Source organism: Hemitrygon akajei, chromosome 11 (genome assembly GCF_048418815.1).
Source record: "Hemitrygon akajei chromosome 11, sHemAka1.3, whole genome shotgun sequence".
NCBI classification, from domain to species: Eukaryota; Metazoa; Chordata; class Chondrichthyes; order Myliobatiformes; family Dasyatidae; genus Hemitrygon; species Hemitrygon akajei.
Genome location: NC_133134.1, coordinates 88429753 through 88449910, shown reverse-complemented (window position 1 = coordinate 88449910; position 20158 = coordinate 88429753). Strand labels below are relative to the sequence as shown.

General features: G+C 43.9%; 2 non-coding genes across 2 annotated transcripts; both read left to right on the top strand.

Moving 5' to 3' along the window:
* Window positions 1-1446: 1446 nt before the first annotated feature.
* Window positions 1447-1519, top strand: trnav-aac (transfer RNA valine (anticodon AAC)). Its single transcript has one exon. It is a non-coding gene; the product is annotated as a tRNA-Val (tRNA).
* Window positions 1520-8889: 7370 nt separating this feature from the next.
* On the top strand, window positions 8890-8962 carry trnav-aac (transfer RNA valine (anticodon AAC)). The gene has a single exon. It is a non-coding gene; the product is annotated as a tRNA-Val (tRNA).
* The last annotated feature ends 11196 nt before the right edge of the window (window positions 8963-20158 follow it).

Below are 20158 nucleotides of genomic sequence, written 5' to 3'. Positions count from 1 at the left end.
GAATCTCATTTATTGAAGGGGGGGGGGGTCCATGTGACAATCGCCATTCCCTGATTTGTCACACTGGTGTTGCCGTAGGTGGGGCTACCTATCTCTGTCTCATCAGCGCAGGGAACCTCTTTTCCTTTTCTGACTCATTACATCCGATGATAGCAGAGAGTATTTTTTGACAAGACTCCGTTACATTCCGTAAGTTGAATTTAGTTCAAAAACGCACCCCCTCACCAGACCCCCGTTCGTTCCGCCTAGTTTGTAACTAACAAGAAAGACAAAGTGCTGGAGTGACAATTCATGCCAAGACATTTGATCGATACTTTATTTACACTGATTTTGAGATCTCTGGAATGCAGAGTGGCGGCTACTCATAATTCACCAGCTGGGCCTCAGGAACCTCAGCCCCCGGCCTGCTTGTTTGAATCTGTCTCCCAATCCGCACTGAAAAATTACGGTGAGTATGTCGTTCCTCTGATCCCTTTCCTTAAAGCGCCGTCAGCACCACCAACGGAATCAGTGGAGCGGTGATGAACAGGTTCGCCAGATCGTTGCAGGGATAAAGGTTGTTCTCCCAAAACATTGACGGCGTATTCCTCTCTCTCGCTGCTGCATGACCAGAGGAGTTATTCCACATTCGTGTGTGTGTTGTGACAAGAATTCACAAAATGGATCGTAGAGAAACATTTCACCAAATTCCGTTTTCTCTCACAGACGACAGATTCACTGAAATGGTATCATTCGATTTTCTCTTCAACGCCCGGCAAGTTTCCACGTTCTGTGTAAACTGGTCTTGTTTTTGACACCCCGGCAGTTTTAATACGACAGTCGTTATCTAGGTCACATTACACTCCAATAGATCCCAGTTCGATGGCGGACGGCAACGTAAATATTACTCGTGCTCCAGTTTCTCAGTAAGAACGTGTATACCGACGATTACTACTCAAAGGGAAACCTGCTGCTCCAAGTTATTTTTTGTACTTTGAAAGCATTCTGTCAATTTTGCTTGCCCATCACAGGCGGCATGAACGGAAGGACCAGTTTAACATGGTGCACATGGGATGAACAGAATTGCTATCGCTATGTACGCTCTATGTCTGAATTTCTGGTTCATTCTACTCTGAAACCTCTCCCCTCCCGGGTGCCTATCTGCATCTGCATTTATTTCTTCACTTTCTCAGTATCTGCTGTTATGGACAATTTTGAATTATATATTTTTTCCTTCGCATTGAGGACTGCATTTGACACACACACATAAATGAAGTCACAGGACGACAGGCGGATTTTGAAATACGTGGTTCATTTCTAGTTTCAGTTATGGCGGGATTCGTTAAGATTATTATGAAAGGATAAGATTTATTGCCTTCATTTTTTATTGATATTCTGGGTGATAAGTCAGTTGTTAGTGTTTTGTTTTGTATCTGCTGCACGTGGTAGATGACAGGCAACCGCAATGTTTCTGTAGTGTAGTGGTTATCACGTTCGCCTAACACGCGAAAGGTCCCTGGTTCGAAACCAGGCAGAAACATTTGCTCATACTTTTATCTACATCAAATCATTGGAAGAGCGGGGCGCAACCACGTTTATCCATTGGAGTACTTCTGTTACTCGTCCGTAAACTGGAGCATAACCTCACCCACAAAACGCTGGACAAAGAGAAATCAGTATTTATGCACTGACCGTTTATGAGGACTAAAAAAGACGGGCCACGTACAAGAATGAGAAGTTTGTTCAAGCCGGCTGGTGGTACAAGGAGGCTGATAAGAGGGAGGGTACTGTGTATGGAGCGCGGAGAAAAATTGTGTGAAATTCTCGTCTGAGACCACTGTGCCACTGTGACACACACCCTCTGTCGCACGCTGTGATCGCTTCTGACCTGCGATTATTTTCATCCCGGGTACGTGCGTTTGATTCAATTACCAGCCAGTTTGGTATTTCATCCCCAGTCTTCCCCTATCTACGTGCCTTCTAGCCCCTATCTTCACTGATCGACAAATGGCCGGAAAAGAATTTGGATGTTGCAAATGCAATATTTAGCAAATTAGGCGTACATTGCACTGGGGAGAATCCGTCCCTGATCACGGTTATGCACTTTCAAGTTAGATGAAGTACTGAATTTTTAAAAGTTAGTAGAATTTGAAGCAATTCCATCGGTCAGATGGAATTTGCAAATGAAGATATAATTCTAAATACTCCAAACCTACAGGTTTTAGTTTTTACCTCTCTTTTAGCAAGAAGAGGAATCTTGCTTAAATGGAAGGAGTCTACCCCTCCTACACATCTTCAATGGCTACGTGATATTATGTCTTATTTAAATTTAGAAAAGATCCGCTGCTCAGTCTTAAATTCTAAACAATCTTTTTATGATATTTGGGGACCTTTCCTAAATTACTTTTCCAATTTATAAAGTTTAACAGTGCACAGACTTTTATGGATATTTTTATCTTCTCTTCTTAAGTGAATATGGTTTTTTTTTCCCTAATTATCCATTGTCATCCATCAGCTTTTTTTTCTTTGGTAGTTGGTAGGGGGTTGACTTTTTTATATAAAAAATTTCTTTTATGATGTATGACTTATCTTTAAATTTTTGATTACAGAGTGGTATACCTTTATGCTATACTTAAAGGTTATGCTATAACATTTTATAGCAATGTTATGCTATAACATTTTGATCAATTTTATTACAATATATGAATATACACAAGTTATGTTGAGATGTATCTATGTGTTGCACTCTGTAAATCTTTTTTTTCTTCTGAATAAAAATATTGTAAAAGGGTCAGACGATACAGAACAAGTTCCATCTCATCAGTTCAGCTCGCAGACCGTGCGAATGCCATGTAGATTAATTGGTCACGAAGACTGTCTAGTGAAAAGGAGAATGTGGTTTTGAACTCCCAGACGATCTTTTAGCTCACAGGGTGAACTTCCTTTATTGAAGGGGCGTTACCAGAATCGTCATTCCCTGATATGTCACGCAGCTGTTGCCGTAGGAGAGCCACCCATCGCTGCCTCAGCAGCGCAGGGGACTTCTTTTCCTTTTCTGACTCAGTCCATACGAAGATAGTAGAACGTATTTTTCGGGGAAGACTTAATCTTCGTTATATTGTCCCCCTCCTGAGTGGAATTTAACTCAAAACAGCACCCCATACTCTTATGTTTAAATCGAAGCAAGAGGCGGAGAGTGAAGAAGTAAAGCAATCTAGGAGAGAAGCCATTTTTTAACTGATCGGGGAAAAGAGGCTAGACTGCGCAGGCGCGTGACGTACGCGCCAAAGGTTTTTAAAAAAGGCCACCATATGCAGCGACCATCGTCGGAGCCGACTGAGGCAGAGTGGGACTTTGGCTCAACAGGGTTCGGCGTGAGCAGGCAGAGGCGAGGTTTTGACGGGGTACGAATGCGCAAGCGCGTGAAAATCGGCCTGTGAGACAGTGGGAGAATTTAAAAAGCTATCAGATTAACGGAGCGGGCGCCGTAGTTGAGGGGGACAGAGTAGGAAGGCTTTGGCTCGGGAGGCTTCTGCGAGCAGAGGCTGAGGACGAGGTAAGGGAGACTCCAAGTGAGGTAAGGCCGGGTAAGTTCCTTTAATTAATTTAATTCCCTGAAGAGTAGGTAATTGAGGCAGCAGTTAGGGCAGTTGAGTGCTACCTATGCAGTATGTTGGAAGTCAGGGCCAGCACAATTGTCCATGATGACTACACCTGTAAAAGGTGCATTCAGCTGCAGCTCCTGACAAACCGTGTTAGGGAACTGGAGCTGGAGCTGGAGCTGGAGCTGGATGAACTTCAAATCATTCGAGAGGCAGAAATAAACAGGAGATACAGGGAGATAGTCACCCCCTAAGAGTCAGGAGACAGGTAGCTGGGTGACTGCCAGAAGAGGGAAGGGGAACAGACAGAATGAGCAGCGCACCCCTCTGGCCGTTCCCATCAATAATTAGTATACCGTTTTGAATATTGTTGGTGGGGATGACCTACCAGGGACACGTTACAGTGGTTGCGTCTCTGGCACCGAGACTGGGCCCTCAACTCAGAAGGGAAGGAGAGAAAAGAGGAGAGCAGTAGTGATAGGGCAGTCGATAGTTAGGGGGACAGATAAGAGGTTCTGTGGAAGAGATCGAGAATCTCGGATGATCTGTTGATCCCTGGTGCCAGAGTCCGCGATATCTCGGATCGAGTTCTCAGTATTCTCAAGAGGGAGGGTGAGCAGCCGGATGTCGTGGTCCATGTAGGGACAAATGAAGTGGGTAGGAAGACTGCGAAGGTCCTGAAAGGTGAGTTTGGGGAGTTTGGTGCCAAGTTAAAGGACAGGACCTCCAGAATAACAATCTCAGGATTGCTACCAGTGCCATGTGCAGGTGAGTTTGGAAACAGTAAGATAGAGCAGATCAACACGTGGCTGAAGACATGGTGCAGGAGGGAGGGCTTCAGGTTTATAGATAATTGGACAGTTTTCCAGGGAAGGTGGGACCTGTTCCGGCGGGACCGTTTACATCTGAACTGGAGGAGTTCAAATATTCTTGAAGGTAGGTTTGCTAGAGAGGCTCCAGTGGATTTAATCTACAAACGTGTAGATACAAGGTTGGAGAGGAACCAGAGTGTAGTAACAGATGTATGAGAGAAGGAAGAAAAAGAAGATAATGAAGTTGTTTGCACGGTTAAAGATAAACAGAGTATAAGAGGTGCAGAATTTCTTAAATGCATTTATTTTAATGCTAGGAGCATTGTAATAAGGTGAATGAGCTTAGAGCATGGATTGATACCTGGAAATATGAATGTTGTAGCTATTAGTGAAACATGGTTGCAAGAGGGGTGTGATTGGCAACTAAATATTCCTGGATTTCGTTGCTTCAGGTATGATAGAATCGGAGGGGCAAGAGGGGGAAGTGTTGCATTCCTTGTCAGAGAAAATATTACAGCGGTGCTCCAGCAGGATAGATTAGACGACTCGTGTAGGGAGACTATTTGGGTGGAATTGAGGAATGGGAAAGGTGAAGTAACTCTTATAGGGGTGTATCATAGACCACCTAATGTGGAGCGAGAATTGGAGGAGCAAATTTGTAAGGAGATCGCAGATATTTGTAGTAAGCACAGTGTTGTGATTGTGGGTGATTTTAATTTTCCACACATAGGCTGGGAAGTCCATACTGTAAAAGGGCTGAATAGTTTGGAGTTTGACAATGTGTGCAGGATAGTTTTTTAAAGCAATACATAGCAGTACCAACTAGAGAAGGGGCAGTGTTGGATCTCCTGTTAGGGAATGAGATAGGTCAGGTGACGGAGAATTGTGTTGGGGAGCACTTCGGGTCCAGTGATCACAATGCTATTAGTGTCAATATAATTATGGAGAAGGACAAGACCCAGGGTTAAGATTTTTGATTGGAGAAAGTCTAACTTTGAGGAGCTGCGAAAGGATTTAGTAGGAGTGGATTGAGACAATTTGTTTTATGGGAAGAATGTAATAGAGAAATGGAGGTCATTTAAAGGTGACATTTGAGGGTACAGAATATTTATGTTCCTGTTAGGTTGAAAGTAAAGGTTAAAAGTTTGAGACAGCCATGGTTTTCAAGGGATATTCGAAACTTGGTTCGGAAAAAGAGAGCTATCTACAATAGATATAGGCAGCATGGAGTAAATGAGATGCTCGAGGAATATAAAGAATGTAAAAAGAATCTTAAGAAAGAAATTAGTAAAACTAAAATAAGATACGAGGTTGCTTTGGCAAGTAAGTGAAAGTAAATCCAAAGGGTTTCTACAGTTATATTAATAGCATATGGATAGTGAGGAATAAAATTGGTCCCTTTTAGAATGACAGTGGACAGATATGTGTGGAGCCAAAAGAGATGGGGGAGATTTTGAACAATTTCTTTTCTTTGGTATTCTCTAAGGAGAAGGATATTCAATTGTGTAAGGTAAGGGAAACAAGTAGGGAAATTATGGAAACTATGATGATTAAAGAGGAGGAAGTACTGGCGCTTTTAAGCAATATAAAAGTGGATAAATCTCTAGGTCCTGACAGGATATTCCCTAGGACTTTGGGGGAAGTTAGTGTAGAAATAGCAGGGGCTCTGACAGAAATATTTTGAATGTTATTAGAAATGGGGATGGTGCCGGAGGATTGGCGTATTGCTCATGTTGTTCCATTGTTTAAAACGGTTCTAAGATTATACCTAGCAATTATAGACCTGTAAGTGTGACGTCATGGATAGGTAAATTAATGGAAAGTATTCTTTGCGATGGTATACATAATTATCTGGATAGACAGGGTCTGATGTAGGAACAGTCAACATGGATTTGTGCGTGGAAGGTCATGTTTGACAAATCTTATTGAATTTTTTTGAAGAGGTTACTAGGAAAGTTGACGAGGGTAAAACAGTGGATGTTTTCTATATGGACTTCAGTAAGGCCTTTGGCAAGGTTCCACACGGAAGGTTAGTTAGGAAGGTTCAATCGTTAGGTATTAATATTGAAGTAGTAATGTAGATTCAACAGTGGCTGAATGGGAGATGCCAAAGAGTAGTGGTGGATAACTGTTTGTCAGGTTGGAGGCCGGTGACTAGTGGTGTGCCTTAGGGATCTGTACTGGGTCCAATGTTGTTTGTCACATACATTAATGGTCTGGATGATGGGGTGATAAATTGGATTAGTAAGTATGCAGATGATACTAAGATAGGTGGCGTTGTGGATAATGAAGTAGGTTTTCAAAGCTTGCAGAGAGATTTCGGCAAGTTAGAAGAGTGGGCTGAAAGATGGCAGATGGAGTTTAATGCTGATAAGTGTGAGGTGCTATGTTTTGGTAGAACTAATCCAAATAGGACATACATGATGAATGGTAGGGCATTGATGAATGCAGTAGAACAGAGTGATCTAGGAATAATGGTTCATAGTTCCCTGAAGGCAGAATCTCATGTGGATAGGGTGGTGAAGAAAGCTTTTGGTATGCTGACCTTTATAAATCAGAGCATTGAGCATTGCAGTTGGGATGTAATGTTAAAATTATACAAGGCATTGGTGAGGGCAAATTTGGAGTTTTGTGCACAGTTCTGGTCACCGAATTATAGGAAAGATGTCAACAAAAAGAGAGCGTACAGAGAAGATTTACTAGAATGTTACCTAGGTTTCAGCACTTAAGTTACAGAGAAACGTTGAACAAGTTAGGTCTTTATTTTTTGGAGCGTAGAAGGCTGAGGGGGGACTTGATAGAGGTATTTAAAATTATGAGGGAGATAGATCAAGTTGACGTGGATAAGCTTTTTCAATTGAGATTAGGGGAGATTGAAACAAGAGAACATAAGTTGAGAGTTAGGGGTCAAAAGTTTAGGGGTAACACGAGGTAAAACTTCTTTACCCAGAGAGTGGTAGCTGTGGGGAACGAGCTTCCAGTAGAAGTGGAAGAGGCAGGTTTGATATTCTCATTTAAAGTAAAATTGGATAGGTATATGGACAGAAAAGGAATGGAGGGTTATGAGCTGAATGCATGTCGGTGGGACTAGGTGAGAGTAAGCGTTCGGCACGGACTAGAAGTGCCGAGATGGCCTGTCTGTTTGCTGCAATTGCTATAGGGTAACTCACACCACCGGTCGTCCTGCCTAATTTGTAAGTAGCAAATTAGATGGAGGAATGCAACAACACAATAAGTTCCGCAAATGCTGGAAATGTGCGGAGAAATCACCAAGTCAGACGTCATCTACGGAGAATAAACAATTGACAATTCAGACCAAGACACTTGATCGATATTTTATTTACACTGATATTGAGATCTCTGGAATGCAGCGGGGCTGCTACTTATAATTTACCGGCTTGTTTGAAACTGTCGCCCAATCCGGCCTTAAAAATATACGGTGATGGTGTCGTTCCTCTGATCCCTTCCCTTCAGGCGCCGTCAACACCACCGACGGATTTAGTGGTTTGGTGATCAGCAGGTGCGCCCCTTCCTTGCTCGGATAAAGAGTTTTCGCCCGAAACGTTGACAACGTATTCCTCTCTCTCTCGCTGCTGCAAGACTAGAGGAGTTACTCCACTATTGTGTGCGTATTCTGACAAGTATTCACAATCTGGATCAGGAAGAAACACAATGAAACATTTCACCAGATTCCCCTTTCTTTCACAGCCGACACATTCACTGAAATAGCATCCTTCAATTTACACTTCCACGCCCAGCCGGTTTTCACGTCCTATATAAACTGGTCTTGTTTTTTTTTACAGCCCAGCGGTTTTTATACTGCAGTGGTTATCACGGTCAAATTACACGCCAATAGTTCCCAGTTCGATAGAAGACGGCAACGTAAATATTTATCGTGTTCCACTTTGTCACTATGAGCGTGTATACTGTGGGTTTCTATTTAAACGGTCAGCTACTGGCCCAAGGTATCTTTCTACTTTGCAAGCATTAAGACAAGTTTGTTTGCCCATCACAGGTGGGAAACAGGGCAGAACCGATGCAATACGGATGAACAGAAATACCATCGCTATGTACTCTGTGTGTCCGAATCTCTCGTTCAGTCGACTTTGAAGCCTACCCCCTCTCGGGGTTTGTCTCAATCGTGCTTTCTGCACCATTTTCTCCGTGTCGGCCGTTATTGACATTTTTAAATTTGTTTATTGATTTCCTTCGAGTTACAAACTCTATATCGACGATACATGAAAAAAAGTCAAAGGGGACAGGCGGATTTTGAAATACATAGTGCGTTCTTACAGCCGCAGTTGGACTCAAAGAGAGCTAGTTACAGTTAGGGCGGGATTCGTGAAGATAGCTAAGAGAGGAAATGAGCGATTGCATGCATTTGTTATTGATGTTGAGTTTGGTGTCAGTATACATTTCAATCGCATTAGCTGGAAGTGAGTGTTTTGTATAGGTCCATTCGTATCCGCTGGATGTGGTACATAACAGGCTGTAGCGTTTCTGTGGTGTAATGGTTATCACGTTCGCCTAACACGGGAAAGGTCCCCGGTTCGAAGCCAGGCAGAAACATTCTGTCATACTTTTGGATACAGCAAGCCTTGGAATAGGAGGCAAGCACACGTTAATTCAATGGAGTACTTCTGTTACTCGCTCCATTAGCAGAACATCCCCTCACCTACAAATCTCTGGAGAAAGAACAGTTAGTATTTATGCCGTGACCTTTCATCAGAACTGCAAATGAAGGGGCACGAACCAGAATAGGAAGATTGGTAAAGACCGCCAGGTGATAGGAGGAGGCAGTTGAGAGGGAAGGTACGATGCAGGGAGCGTAGAGAAGAATTGTGTAAAATTCTGATCACACACTGTCTCTGACCCACTCTGTGATCCTTTCTCATCCCAGGTACATGCGTTGGATTCGCTCGGCAGCCGGTTTGTCATTTCACTCCAATCTTCCCCAATATTCAGAGGAACAAGCAGGAAGCTGTAACAGCCTGATAGAGATACCCGCATGGTGTGTTGCCTTCCAGGTGCCAGGGTACGGGATGTCTCGGATCGGGTGCAGAGTATTCTGAAGGCATGGGGTGAACGGCCAGAAGTCTTGGTGCACGGTGGTACCAATGTCATTGATAGAGAAAGGGAAGTGGCCTGAAGAGAGAATTCAGGGAGCTGGGTAGGAAGCTGAAAAGCAGGACTTCCAGGGTAGTAATCTCAGGATTGCAGCCTGTGCCACATGCTAACGTGCGCAAGAATAGTATGATCAGGCATATTAATGCGTAGCTGGAAGACGGCTGCAGGGGGTAGGCTTCGAGCTCCTGGATCATTGGGGCCTCTTCTGTGGGAGGTATGACCTGTACAAAAAGAATGGGCTGCACCTGAACCCAAAGGGGTCCAGTATCCTAGCAGGCAGATTGAATAGAGCTATTAGGGACTGTTTAAATGAATTTGGCAGGGGAATGGGAGCAGGAATGATAGGGCTGAGGAAGGGGAAAACAGAAGTAAATCAAAGATAGCCTGCAACAGAGATGATAGAAAGGACAGACAGGAAATGAGGCATCATTACAGCCAGAGGGATGATTTACAGGGCAACAGAGGCGTGATGCAGTTTAAACAGAAAGCAAAAGATTCTGGACTGAAAGTATTATATTTAAAAGCACGGAGCAAAAATAAAATGGACAATCATGAAATTCAGCTGCGGATTGGCAAGTATGATGTTGTAGCCATCTCTGAAATTTGGCGAAAGAATGGCTGCCTTTCAAACTGAACGTCCAAGGATATGCGGTGTATCAGAAAGATAGGTTAGTAGCCAGAGAGGGTAGTGTGGCGCTCTGTACAAGAAATAATATTAAATCATTAGAAAGGGATGACATAAGATCGGAAGGTCTAGTTTCTCTTTGCGTTGAATTAAGAGATGGCAAGGGTAAAAGGACCATACGGCAGTGGTATGCAGGCCTCCAAACAACAACCGGGATGTGGATTACAAATTGTAGCAGGAGATAGAAAAGGCTTGTCAGAAAGGCAATGTCACAATAATCGTTGGGGATTTTAACATGAAAGTGGACTGAGAAAACCAGGCCAGTACTGGACCTCAAGAGAGAGAATTTGTGGAAGGTCGAAGGGATGGTATTTGCTATCTTGAGGCAAATCAGAGTAGATAAATCCCCAGGACCTGACAGGGTATTCCATCGGACCTTGAAGGAGACTACCGTTGAAAATGTCAGGGGCCCTGGCAGATATACTTAAAATGTCGGTATCTACCGGTGAGGTGCCGAAGGATTGGAGGATAGCTCATGTTGTTCCGTTGTTTAAAAAAGGCTCTAAAAGTAATCCAGGAAATTAAAGGCCGTTAAGTTTGACGTCTGTAGTAGGTAAGTTATTGGAAGGAGTACTAAGAGATAGGATCTATAGGTATTTAGACTTATTAGCGAGAGTCAACACGGCTTTGTGTGTGGTAGGTCATGTTTAACAAATCTACTAGAATTTTTCGAGGAGGTTACAAGTAAAGTGGATGAAGAGAAGGCAATGGATGTTGTCTACATGGACTTCAGTAAGGCCTTTGACAAGGTCCCGCATGGGAGGTTAGTTAGGAAGATTCAGTCGCTAGGTATACATGGTGAGGTAGTAAATTGGGAGAAGTCAGAGAATGGTAGCGGAGGATTGCTACTCTGAGTGGAGGCCTGTGACTAGTGGTGTGCTGGGTCCATTGTTATTTGTCATCTATATCAATGATCTGGCTGATAATGTGGCAAATTGGATCAGCAAATTTCCTGATGAATCAAAGATTGGAGGTGTAGTGGACAGTGAGGAAGGTTTACAAAGCTTGCAGAGGGATTTAGACCAGCTGGAAAAATGGGCGAAAAATGGCAGATGGAGTTTAATACAGACAAGTGTGAGGTATTGCACTTTGGAAGGAAAACCAAGGTAGAACATACAAGGTAAATGGTAGGGCATTGAGGAGTGCAGTAGAACAGAGGGATCTAGGAATACAGATACAAAATCCCCTAAAAGTGTCGTCACAGGTAGATAGGGTAGTAAAGAGAGCTTTTGGTACATTGGCCTTTATAAATCAAAATATTGAGTATAAGATTTGGTGAGGTTGTGTAAGTCATTGGTGAGGCCGAATTTGGAGTATTGTGTGCAGTATTGATCACCGAATTATAGGAAGAACATGAATAAGGTTGAAAGAGTGCAGAGAAGCTTTACAAGGATGTTGCCGGGACTTGAACAACTGAGTTACAGAGAAAGGTTGAATAGGTTAGGACTTTATTCTCTGGAGCGTAGAAGAATGAGGGGAGATTTGATAGAGGTATATAAAATTATGATGGGTATAGATAGAATGAATGCAAGCAGGCTTTTTCCACCGAGGTTAGGGGAGGAAAAAACAGAGGACATGGGTTAAGAGTGAAGGGGTAAAAGTTTAAAGAGAATATTAGGGGGGCTTCTTCACACAGAGTGTGGTGAGAGTGTGGAATGAGCTGCCAGATGAAGTGTTAAATGCGGCCTCACTTTTAACTTTTAAGAAAAGCTTGGACAGGTACATAGATGAGAGGTGTATGGAGGGATATGGTCCAGGTGCAGGTCAGTGGGACTAGGCAGAAAAATGGTTCTTTACAGACAAGAAGGGCCAAAAGGTCTGTTTGTGTGCAGTAATATTCTATGGTTCTATGATGGCTTTTTAGAACAGCTTGTTGTTGAGCCAACTAGGTGATCGAGTGTGCTGGATTGGGTGCTGTGCAATAATCCAGGGGTGATAAGAGAGTTTAAGTTAAGGAACGCTTAGGGAATATTGATCACAATATGTTCGAATTCACTTTTAAATTTGTGAAGGGGAAACTAAATTCCAATATGTTGGTATTTTGGAGGAATAAAGGAAATTACCGTAACATGAGAGGGGAACTAGCCAAAGTTGACTAGAAAGGGTGGAAAATCTTTCGCTGAGGGCCCGAAGACCAAAGATCTTTTCTATCTTCGGGCAGAAGAGCTCGTAAAAAGCGGTGAAACGGACTGTTACTGTTATGTCTCCCGTTCGCTGCGAAAATGGGAGACACCTCCCTCTCCCTGATTAGGGAGACAGAGAACCTGCTGGTTGGTGTATGCCGGATGAATGGCGATAGTCTTTGGGGTAACTGCAAGGTCTATGTCTTTGCTATCGCTTGGCTCACGCTTGGTTCGGTAACGGGTAAGTTTTTTGTTTCGCCTGTGGGGGGAGGGGGGATTGTTGATCGCCGCCGATTGTTGCGCGGCACTTCTCTGTTTTCGTGGATGTTTTGCGAAGAAGAAAAAGCATTTCAGGATATATATATATAGTATACATTTCTTTGACATTAAATTGAACCTTTGAACCTTTGATCCCTGCGGTGGGGACAGGAACACTCACAAGCCAGGGAGACATTTACACTCCAAAGTGCCTCTGTACGGAACACAGAGCGAGACAGGGAATGAGTCGGAACAGAACTCTCTTCCGTAGATGCCGCCTTGAGGCCGCTCCATCAGAATACCAGAAGGCATTCTTGCCGATCAGTTGCGGACACCGGAAACAATAGCGGCTGCAGAATAAATAAAGAGGCGTTAAATAAATAAAGACTCTCCCCTTTCCCGCTTCTTCCATTTCCCACTCTGGGCCCCTTCTGACCTCCTCTCCTCCTTAACTGCCTTCTCGCATCCTCCTGGTGATCCCCCTTCTCCCCTTTCTCCCATGATCACCTCTTATGTCCTATTAGTGTTGCTTGTGGCGACCGAGGAGAACCCAAGTGCAGGACACCGGCACGTCGACTGAGTTGGGGAGGCTGGCGTAGCCCTAAACGTAGAACAAAGCGTGAGTCAAGCGATAGGAAACCGGAGGAATCTTGACAAGGAGACGGGATTTACAGGGACCTTCTAGGAACTAGAGCGGAACTTAGAACTAATTGTTCTAATCGGACACGGGTACGAAGTATCACACGAGAATAGACCAACAAACTGGCGACCTGTGATAGTGTCGCCATCGTGTTTATTTCCCAGTCTCTGATGAAAACCAGGTATACGGTAATTGGGTAAACTAGCTGCAAATGGAGATCAAATGACTGAGATTGGGGCATTATCAGGGAGAAAGAAGTGTTGAAGGGGAACGGCCAGCCGGACCAAGACAATTAGATTCCTTCTTTCTAGCTCTTTACGTTTTCACCTATAGCCTCGTTATTCCTCCAAGAGGACCACGGCCATGTATTGGGCTGGAGGCTTCCATTCCTGAATTACCCTGGTTAAGGGCTTTTACTCTAGCTCTTGGAAAAGTCACCGTGCCAAACAGGTTAAAGGACAGAGGCCAGACTAAGAGTGGGTTACCAGACCTCCAGGTTTGGGGTTTCAGCTCAGGTCTAACGACCCTGACTGGTCAAACAAAATCGTTACGAAAACAGCAATGAATAATTCTTCTCCACCTGTGTACGACATTGTCCCAGAGTATACACCTGGACCCCTGATGGGCGGAGGAAACACGGAAAACCAAAGAACATTTACTGCCGTACCAAGGACAGAGATGGGAGACATTCATTACTACCCTAAACGCCAACAGCGCAACGCGCAGTACGAAAGCAAGTAGCTCTCAGTAACTTACTTTGCCCCACCGACCTGGCTTCACCTATCGCCTTTTAGCTTGTACCCCTCCCCCCTCTCCTCACACCTTCTTAATCTGGATTATTGCCCCTTTCTGTCAAATCCCGATGAAGGATCTCGGACAGAAATGTCGACTGCTGAGTCACTTGCATAAACGCCTGAACAGCTGAATTCCTACAGCATTTTATGTGTGTTGCTTCCCCGGTGTCTAACTTGCGTGCAGTGAAACGGTGGGAAGCAGGTGACGGAATCCTGCAGGCTGTGGAATTTTCGCCTGCTGTATTTAACTGAATAAACACTTGGTTGTGTCCCATTCCCACTGATTGACTAAAAAATTCTTATGCCAGGTTTCCACCCAGGGACCTCCCACGATTGAGGTGAACGTCAAAACCACAGAGACGCGGCCCCTTTATTAGTATGTACCGTATCAATAGATCCGCCCAAACCTCTGTAAAACGCATATTGACAAATAATTACTCAGCTCAGCAGCAGAGAGTGATGGCGAAATTATTTTTTGAAAATTATTCACGTTAAAAATAAAACCAGGTGGCATTTCCGTTGGCAACAACATTAACGACAACCCCGCCGCAATGGAATATCGCCGTTTGAGCTATACCACAAATTCACATTCTGCGTGTGGACCTGTGAGTCCATTCGTGTTTGTAGGAGGCGGAGTTTTCTATCTGGAAGGTAAAGAAAGAGAAACAGTAAATGAACTGCGTGTAATGAGTAAACGTGGTGAAAGAAACGGAGCGAGAGAGTATTGAAAATAGGCGGTACCAAAGACTCAGACTTAGAATGTACAGCACAGCAGCAGGGGCTTCAGCCCATTTCGTCTGTACGGAATCATTTAAAATTGACCTCAAGCATCAAGCTGCATTCGAACCATGGTGCTCAATACCCTTTCTAGCCATGTACCTATCCAAACTTCTCTTGGATAAAATCGAGCTTGCATGCGCCGGTTAAGCTGGCAGCTTGTTCCACGCCCTCACGACCATCTCAGTAATGACTTTTCTCTTCATGTTCCCTTTAAACTCTTCAACTGTCAGCTTTTACCAATGAAATCTAGTTGTAATCCCATCCAATCTTAGTGGGGAGAACACCTGGATTTGTCGTTTATCGATTTATGGATTTACCCCTCATAATTTTGTATACCTCTATCAAACTTCCTGTCAATCTTCTATGTCCCAAGGAATAAATTCGTAACGTATTCAATCTTTCCTTATAACTCAGGTCCACCAGACACAGCAACATTTTGGTAAATATTTTCTGTACACTTCGAATCTAATTTACATCTCTCCTATAGGCAGGTGACCAAAACCGCTCAGAATACTCGCACGCGTGTACATTTCTCTTCCGTGCAAGCGTAGCCGACTATGACTTCTCATCTTGTTTTTCCCAGTCCCGATGAAGGGACTCGGCCCGACACGTCGCCCGTTTACTCTTTTCCGTAGATGCTGCCTGGCCTGCTGAGTTCCTCCAGCATTTTGAGTGCGTTGCCTTGCTTTCCAAAGTCTGCAGATTTCCTCTTGTTTGTGGTTTTAATATATAGTAGGATTTTATAAGATCCATGAAGAGGCAATGTCGGATGGTTTGTTTCGCTCGCTGTCAGATTCCAAATGTACACATGTTGCTGTGTCGGAACTGAGAGGACCTGAACATCTGTGATGAGGAGTATACTGTGGAAGAGATGCTCTGTCAGAAGGGAGGTGTTGAGGCTGTATTGCACGGTTTGAGAGACAGTCCTGAGACATCACAGAGACGTTCCTTCTGGGTAGTGAGCCTGTTCCCGGAAAGCATTGAGTACTGTAGCCTTACTTTGTGTTTTCCTCTGTTCAGCTCACCACCGCGGAGAGAAAAGAAATCCGGAATCTGAGTCCTGCTCATATTTTTCCTTTTTGTGTTTTGTTTGACTTCCACATTGAGTGTAGTGCCCATTGTTTACATTTCAATAAATCGCTGAAGGAATGTGTGAGCTGTCTCCAAACAGCGAGATTCTCGTTTAAACTTACATGTTTCTCTATACAACTGCTAGAGTTCGACAGCTACATACACACAAATTTCTGAAAAACGCATATGACCCCTTTGCTCTTCCTCGTTTCTTGCCAAGTTCCTTGCTGAGCCTCCGTTCCCTAGAGCGGGAAAATTGTTGGGGAACGTCTCCTCTACGTCCAACCCTGCATCCTTCTCGCCTGCCTCCCCTCCGGTCGTGCGGCCTGAAAGCGGCCACCATTGCCAGGCGGCACATCCAGAAAAATGGGCGGCAATGAGATAGGCTGCCGTTCTCCGGGAGGAAGTCAGTCTGCAGCGGCAGCCCTAAGCTGACAGCTAAAAATCGAAGGGTGTGCATCGAGAGAGCGAGAGAGAGAGAGAGAGAGAGAGAGAGAGAGAGAGAGAGAGAGAGAGAGAGAGAGAGAGAGAGAGAGAGAGAGAGAGAGAGAGAGAGAGAATCCTCGGGCTACGTCTTTCATATTGTCCATCATTTCAGTTTTTCTTCGTCTTCTGCTTATTCTTGTTATCTTCATTTTGTTTCTGTAACTGTTGGCGCGTGTGACATACAATCTGAAGTTCGATCGTATCTGAAAAAGCTCCAGGAAAGAAATGCAAACTGAGACGAGATCGAAGACATTTAGAAACATGGAAACATACAAAACCTACAGCACGATACAGGCCCTTCGGCCCACAAAGCTGTGCAAATATGTCCTAACCCTGGAACTACCTAGGCTTACCCACATCCCTCTATTTTTCGAAGCTGCATGTACCTGTCCAGGAGTCACTAAAAGACCCTATGGTTTGTCGCCGATTAAAGCGTCGAGGTAGATTAAAATATTAAAGCAAATGCGGAGCAGAGCGAGGGGTTCTCGAAGAGGCTGGTTCCACAGGTGTCCCTCGAAATTACCGTTAGTTCGTGTCGTTTCCCTTGAAGAAGCCGGTTGGTCCCGATGCTTTCGGAGATGTTGTCCAAATTCTGAGATTTATGGATTGGTGTGTTTCGGTCTCTTATGTTGACCTTGTTCAGTTCTATAGTGTTTTTCGTATATTTGCCCATTCTTAATTATTGATTGGCGGGCTGAAGGATTGGGTGATCAGTTTCTTTGTGCGAGAGAGGGGTTGAGGAGTTGGGATTTGGAAGCTTTTGCTAATTTTTCTTTTTGTCCGACGGGGATTAATGCCTTTCTTTCAACCACTTCTTTGGTTTACTGCATTTTATGGTTGTCTGGAGAAGACAAATCGTAGAGTTGTATTCTGCATACAGTGAAAATAAAATGAACCTTTGACATTTCACCTTTGACCTTTGTCCATAGATGATGTCGTACATTTCCAGCATCTATGGATTATCTTGTGCAACCGGAAGTTGAATTAATTTCCACTCACTGAATCTAACGAAGATTAAAACGTGACAGAAAAATGTGTGGTTTGCGGATGGACTGAGTCAAAAAGGGGAAAGAGGATTCCAGGTGCTACTGAGGCAGGGATTGTCATCTCTCTAAAGGCACCACCTGTGCGAGATAGCAGAGGTTGGCGGTGCTTCCGTGAAACGTGTCTACTCCAAATTCAATTTCCCTTATGAACTAAACGCTCTTCTGCGAGCTGAACCCAGCGACTCGTTTTCACTAGGCCGGCGTTTTGACCAGAGTCCTCGAGCTGTATTGTTAAGATGTAATTTGTTCTGCATCATGATAGTGAGATTCTGCTAAATTCTTCATATTCACAGTTCCTTGTCCTTCGGCACGTTGCACCACGGTGTACAGGGACTAATTCTCGGGGGGGGGGGAGTGAGGGGCTGAGTTGTGGGGAGAGGCAGTGTAAAACTGGGTGGTCAGTCAATGAATGCACTTACCTGAGATCGAAGAGTCGCAGGGCAATAGAAATCACAGAGTGGGACCAGTGAGAAAGTTACACGGAACCCCCCTCGAAGATTTAAACTTCTTCACATTTCTCCCTTTCTACGCCACTCCCCTAACTTGACCTATCACCTTCTTTCCCCTACCATGTTTTCCCTTGAAACGATTCGTTGAACGTTGAACGCCGAAATGATTGCATTTTGTGAGAATAAATTCTGTCGTTAATTGTACTTAATTGAATTGACTCGTTGTGTCCCTTTCCAATTTGAAAAAAGGTAACTCGGAATGTCTCTGCCTCGCTTCGAACAAGGAACCTTTAGTGCGTTAAGCGAGCGTGATAACCACTACACTTCAGAAACATTGCAGCAAATATGCTTTAATCTGTACACAACACGCTCTGTCAATTAACTTGAACCCACAGCTAACGGCTAAATCAGATTTATGTTCCGGCCGCTATTCAACTGGATGCTAGTCGTCAGTAATGTGAACCTGATAACAACTGTACTAAAAAAAATGCTGAGCTTTAAAAAAAAAGACCAGATTATGTGGAATATTGAAACTTGCAGGACGTTGTAAAGTAATTGGAAAACTGCAATTTCAGACTGTCTGTCGGCTGTGAGAGAAAGCAGAAGCTCGTGAAATGTTTCAAAGCGTCTCTCCTGGTTTCAGTTGTGAATTTCTATCCCAAAACGCACAAAATTCTAGAGTATCTCAGTGTTCACCAGCAGGGCACCAAATCCGCTGTTGGTGCTGAGGGGGCATTGAGGGAACGGATCCGAGCCGCGGCACGCTCAGTTTGAATAAAACAGGCCGGCTGCTGAAGTTCTGCAAGTCAAACATTTTTTTCGTATTTTCCGTCTTTGCACAGATAATTATCACATCGGGATGCCAATTGATGTGATAAATTCTAGAAAGTACTTCATTGCAGAGATCTTAACTGAGTTTTCACTAAAAAATCAATCAAGCAAACTCTGGCAGAGACCGGGACCATAAGCAGCGATGCGTTGTGTGTTCTGTTTCAAATGTTATATTGCGGAATTTGAACTGATTTCCGAATCTGACGTCAAAGTGCAAGATGACAGTGTACTCACAGCAATGTTAATCGGAGTGCCCCGGTCTGTTCTGATTCTGGAGATGTTCAGCTCGCCTCCCTCGGCAGGCGAAGAAGTGTTTGCAGGTCTCTCGAAATAGAAATTCATGGCGTACATTCGCTTTCAATTTTTTTAAATCATCTAGAGATACAGCACGTCCTTCCGCCCCAACGTGCAGCGCCGCCCAATTCACCCAGGTGACCTAAACAATAACTAACCTTGCGACTTAGAATCGTGGGAGGGAACCGAAGAGCACGCTGTCACGGAGAGAACGGACAATGGCCTTACACACCGCGGCAGAAATGAACATAGGTCCGTAGCACTGGACGCGACTGTGTCACCCACCGATAGTCCCCAAATTAAGGGTGGGATTCCTATCCACGCATACAAATCACTATGGCTTAACAGTCCGTCAAATGACCTGGCCCAAATGTTCTTGAGAAATCTACTGCGTCAATATGACGGGTACTGATGGACTGCTTTTGTCGGTTCTTCAACTGAAGAACAATTGAGAGTGGACGAATGCCTACAGTTGATAAATTGCAAATTATTTTGAAATAAGTTTCACCAATATTATCGACTACAGGCTCTGTGGCGCAATGGATAGCCTATTGGATTTCTAGAATTGTGTGAAGAAGTAATTCAAAGGTTGTGGGTTTCAGTCTCAGAGCCAGCGTTCCGTCTGGATTCAATTTTCTAGCGAGAAAGGACTTCAGACTGGATTAGTGAACCACCGTTGTCGAGGGATATTGAGGAGTCTAGTAAAGTAAAGAAAAATGCATGTATGGTGAATTGGCATAAATAATGTCGCACTATTCAGGACATTTGCAGAGACAGGTGCGTAAAAAGGCCCCGAAAGATTTTTGGGGACCCCAGTCATCACAACCACAATATGTTCCAGATAGAAAATGTACTACAGCATAAAAGCCAGGACCAACAGTCTCCATAGCTGCTTCCACCAGGCCATCAGACTGATTAATTCACACTGATACAATTGTATTTCTATGCTATATTGACTGTGGTGTTGTACATACTCTTTATTACAAATGACTATAAATTGCTCATTGCACATTTAGACGGAGACGTAACGTAAATATTATTATTCCTCATGTAAAGTATGTGAAGGACGTAAGAAATAATGTCAATTCAATCCTACAGAAAACTATTAAATGAAATACCCTACTGCATAGCTGCAAAAGCAAATATCCATTTCCATTGCATATTTTCAGATAGGTTATTTC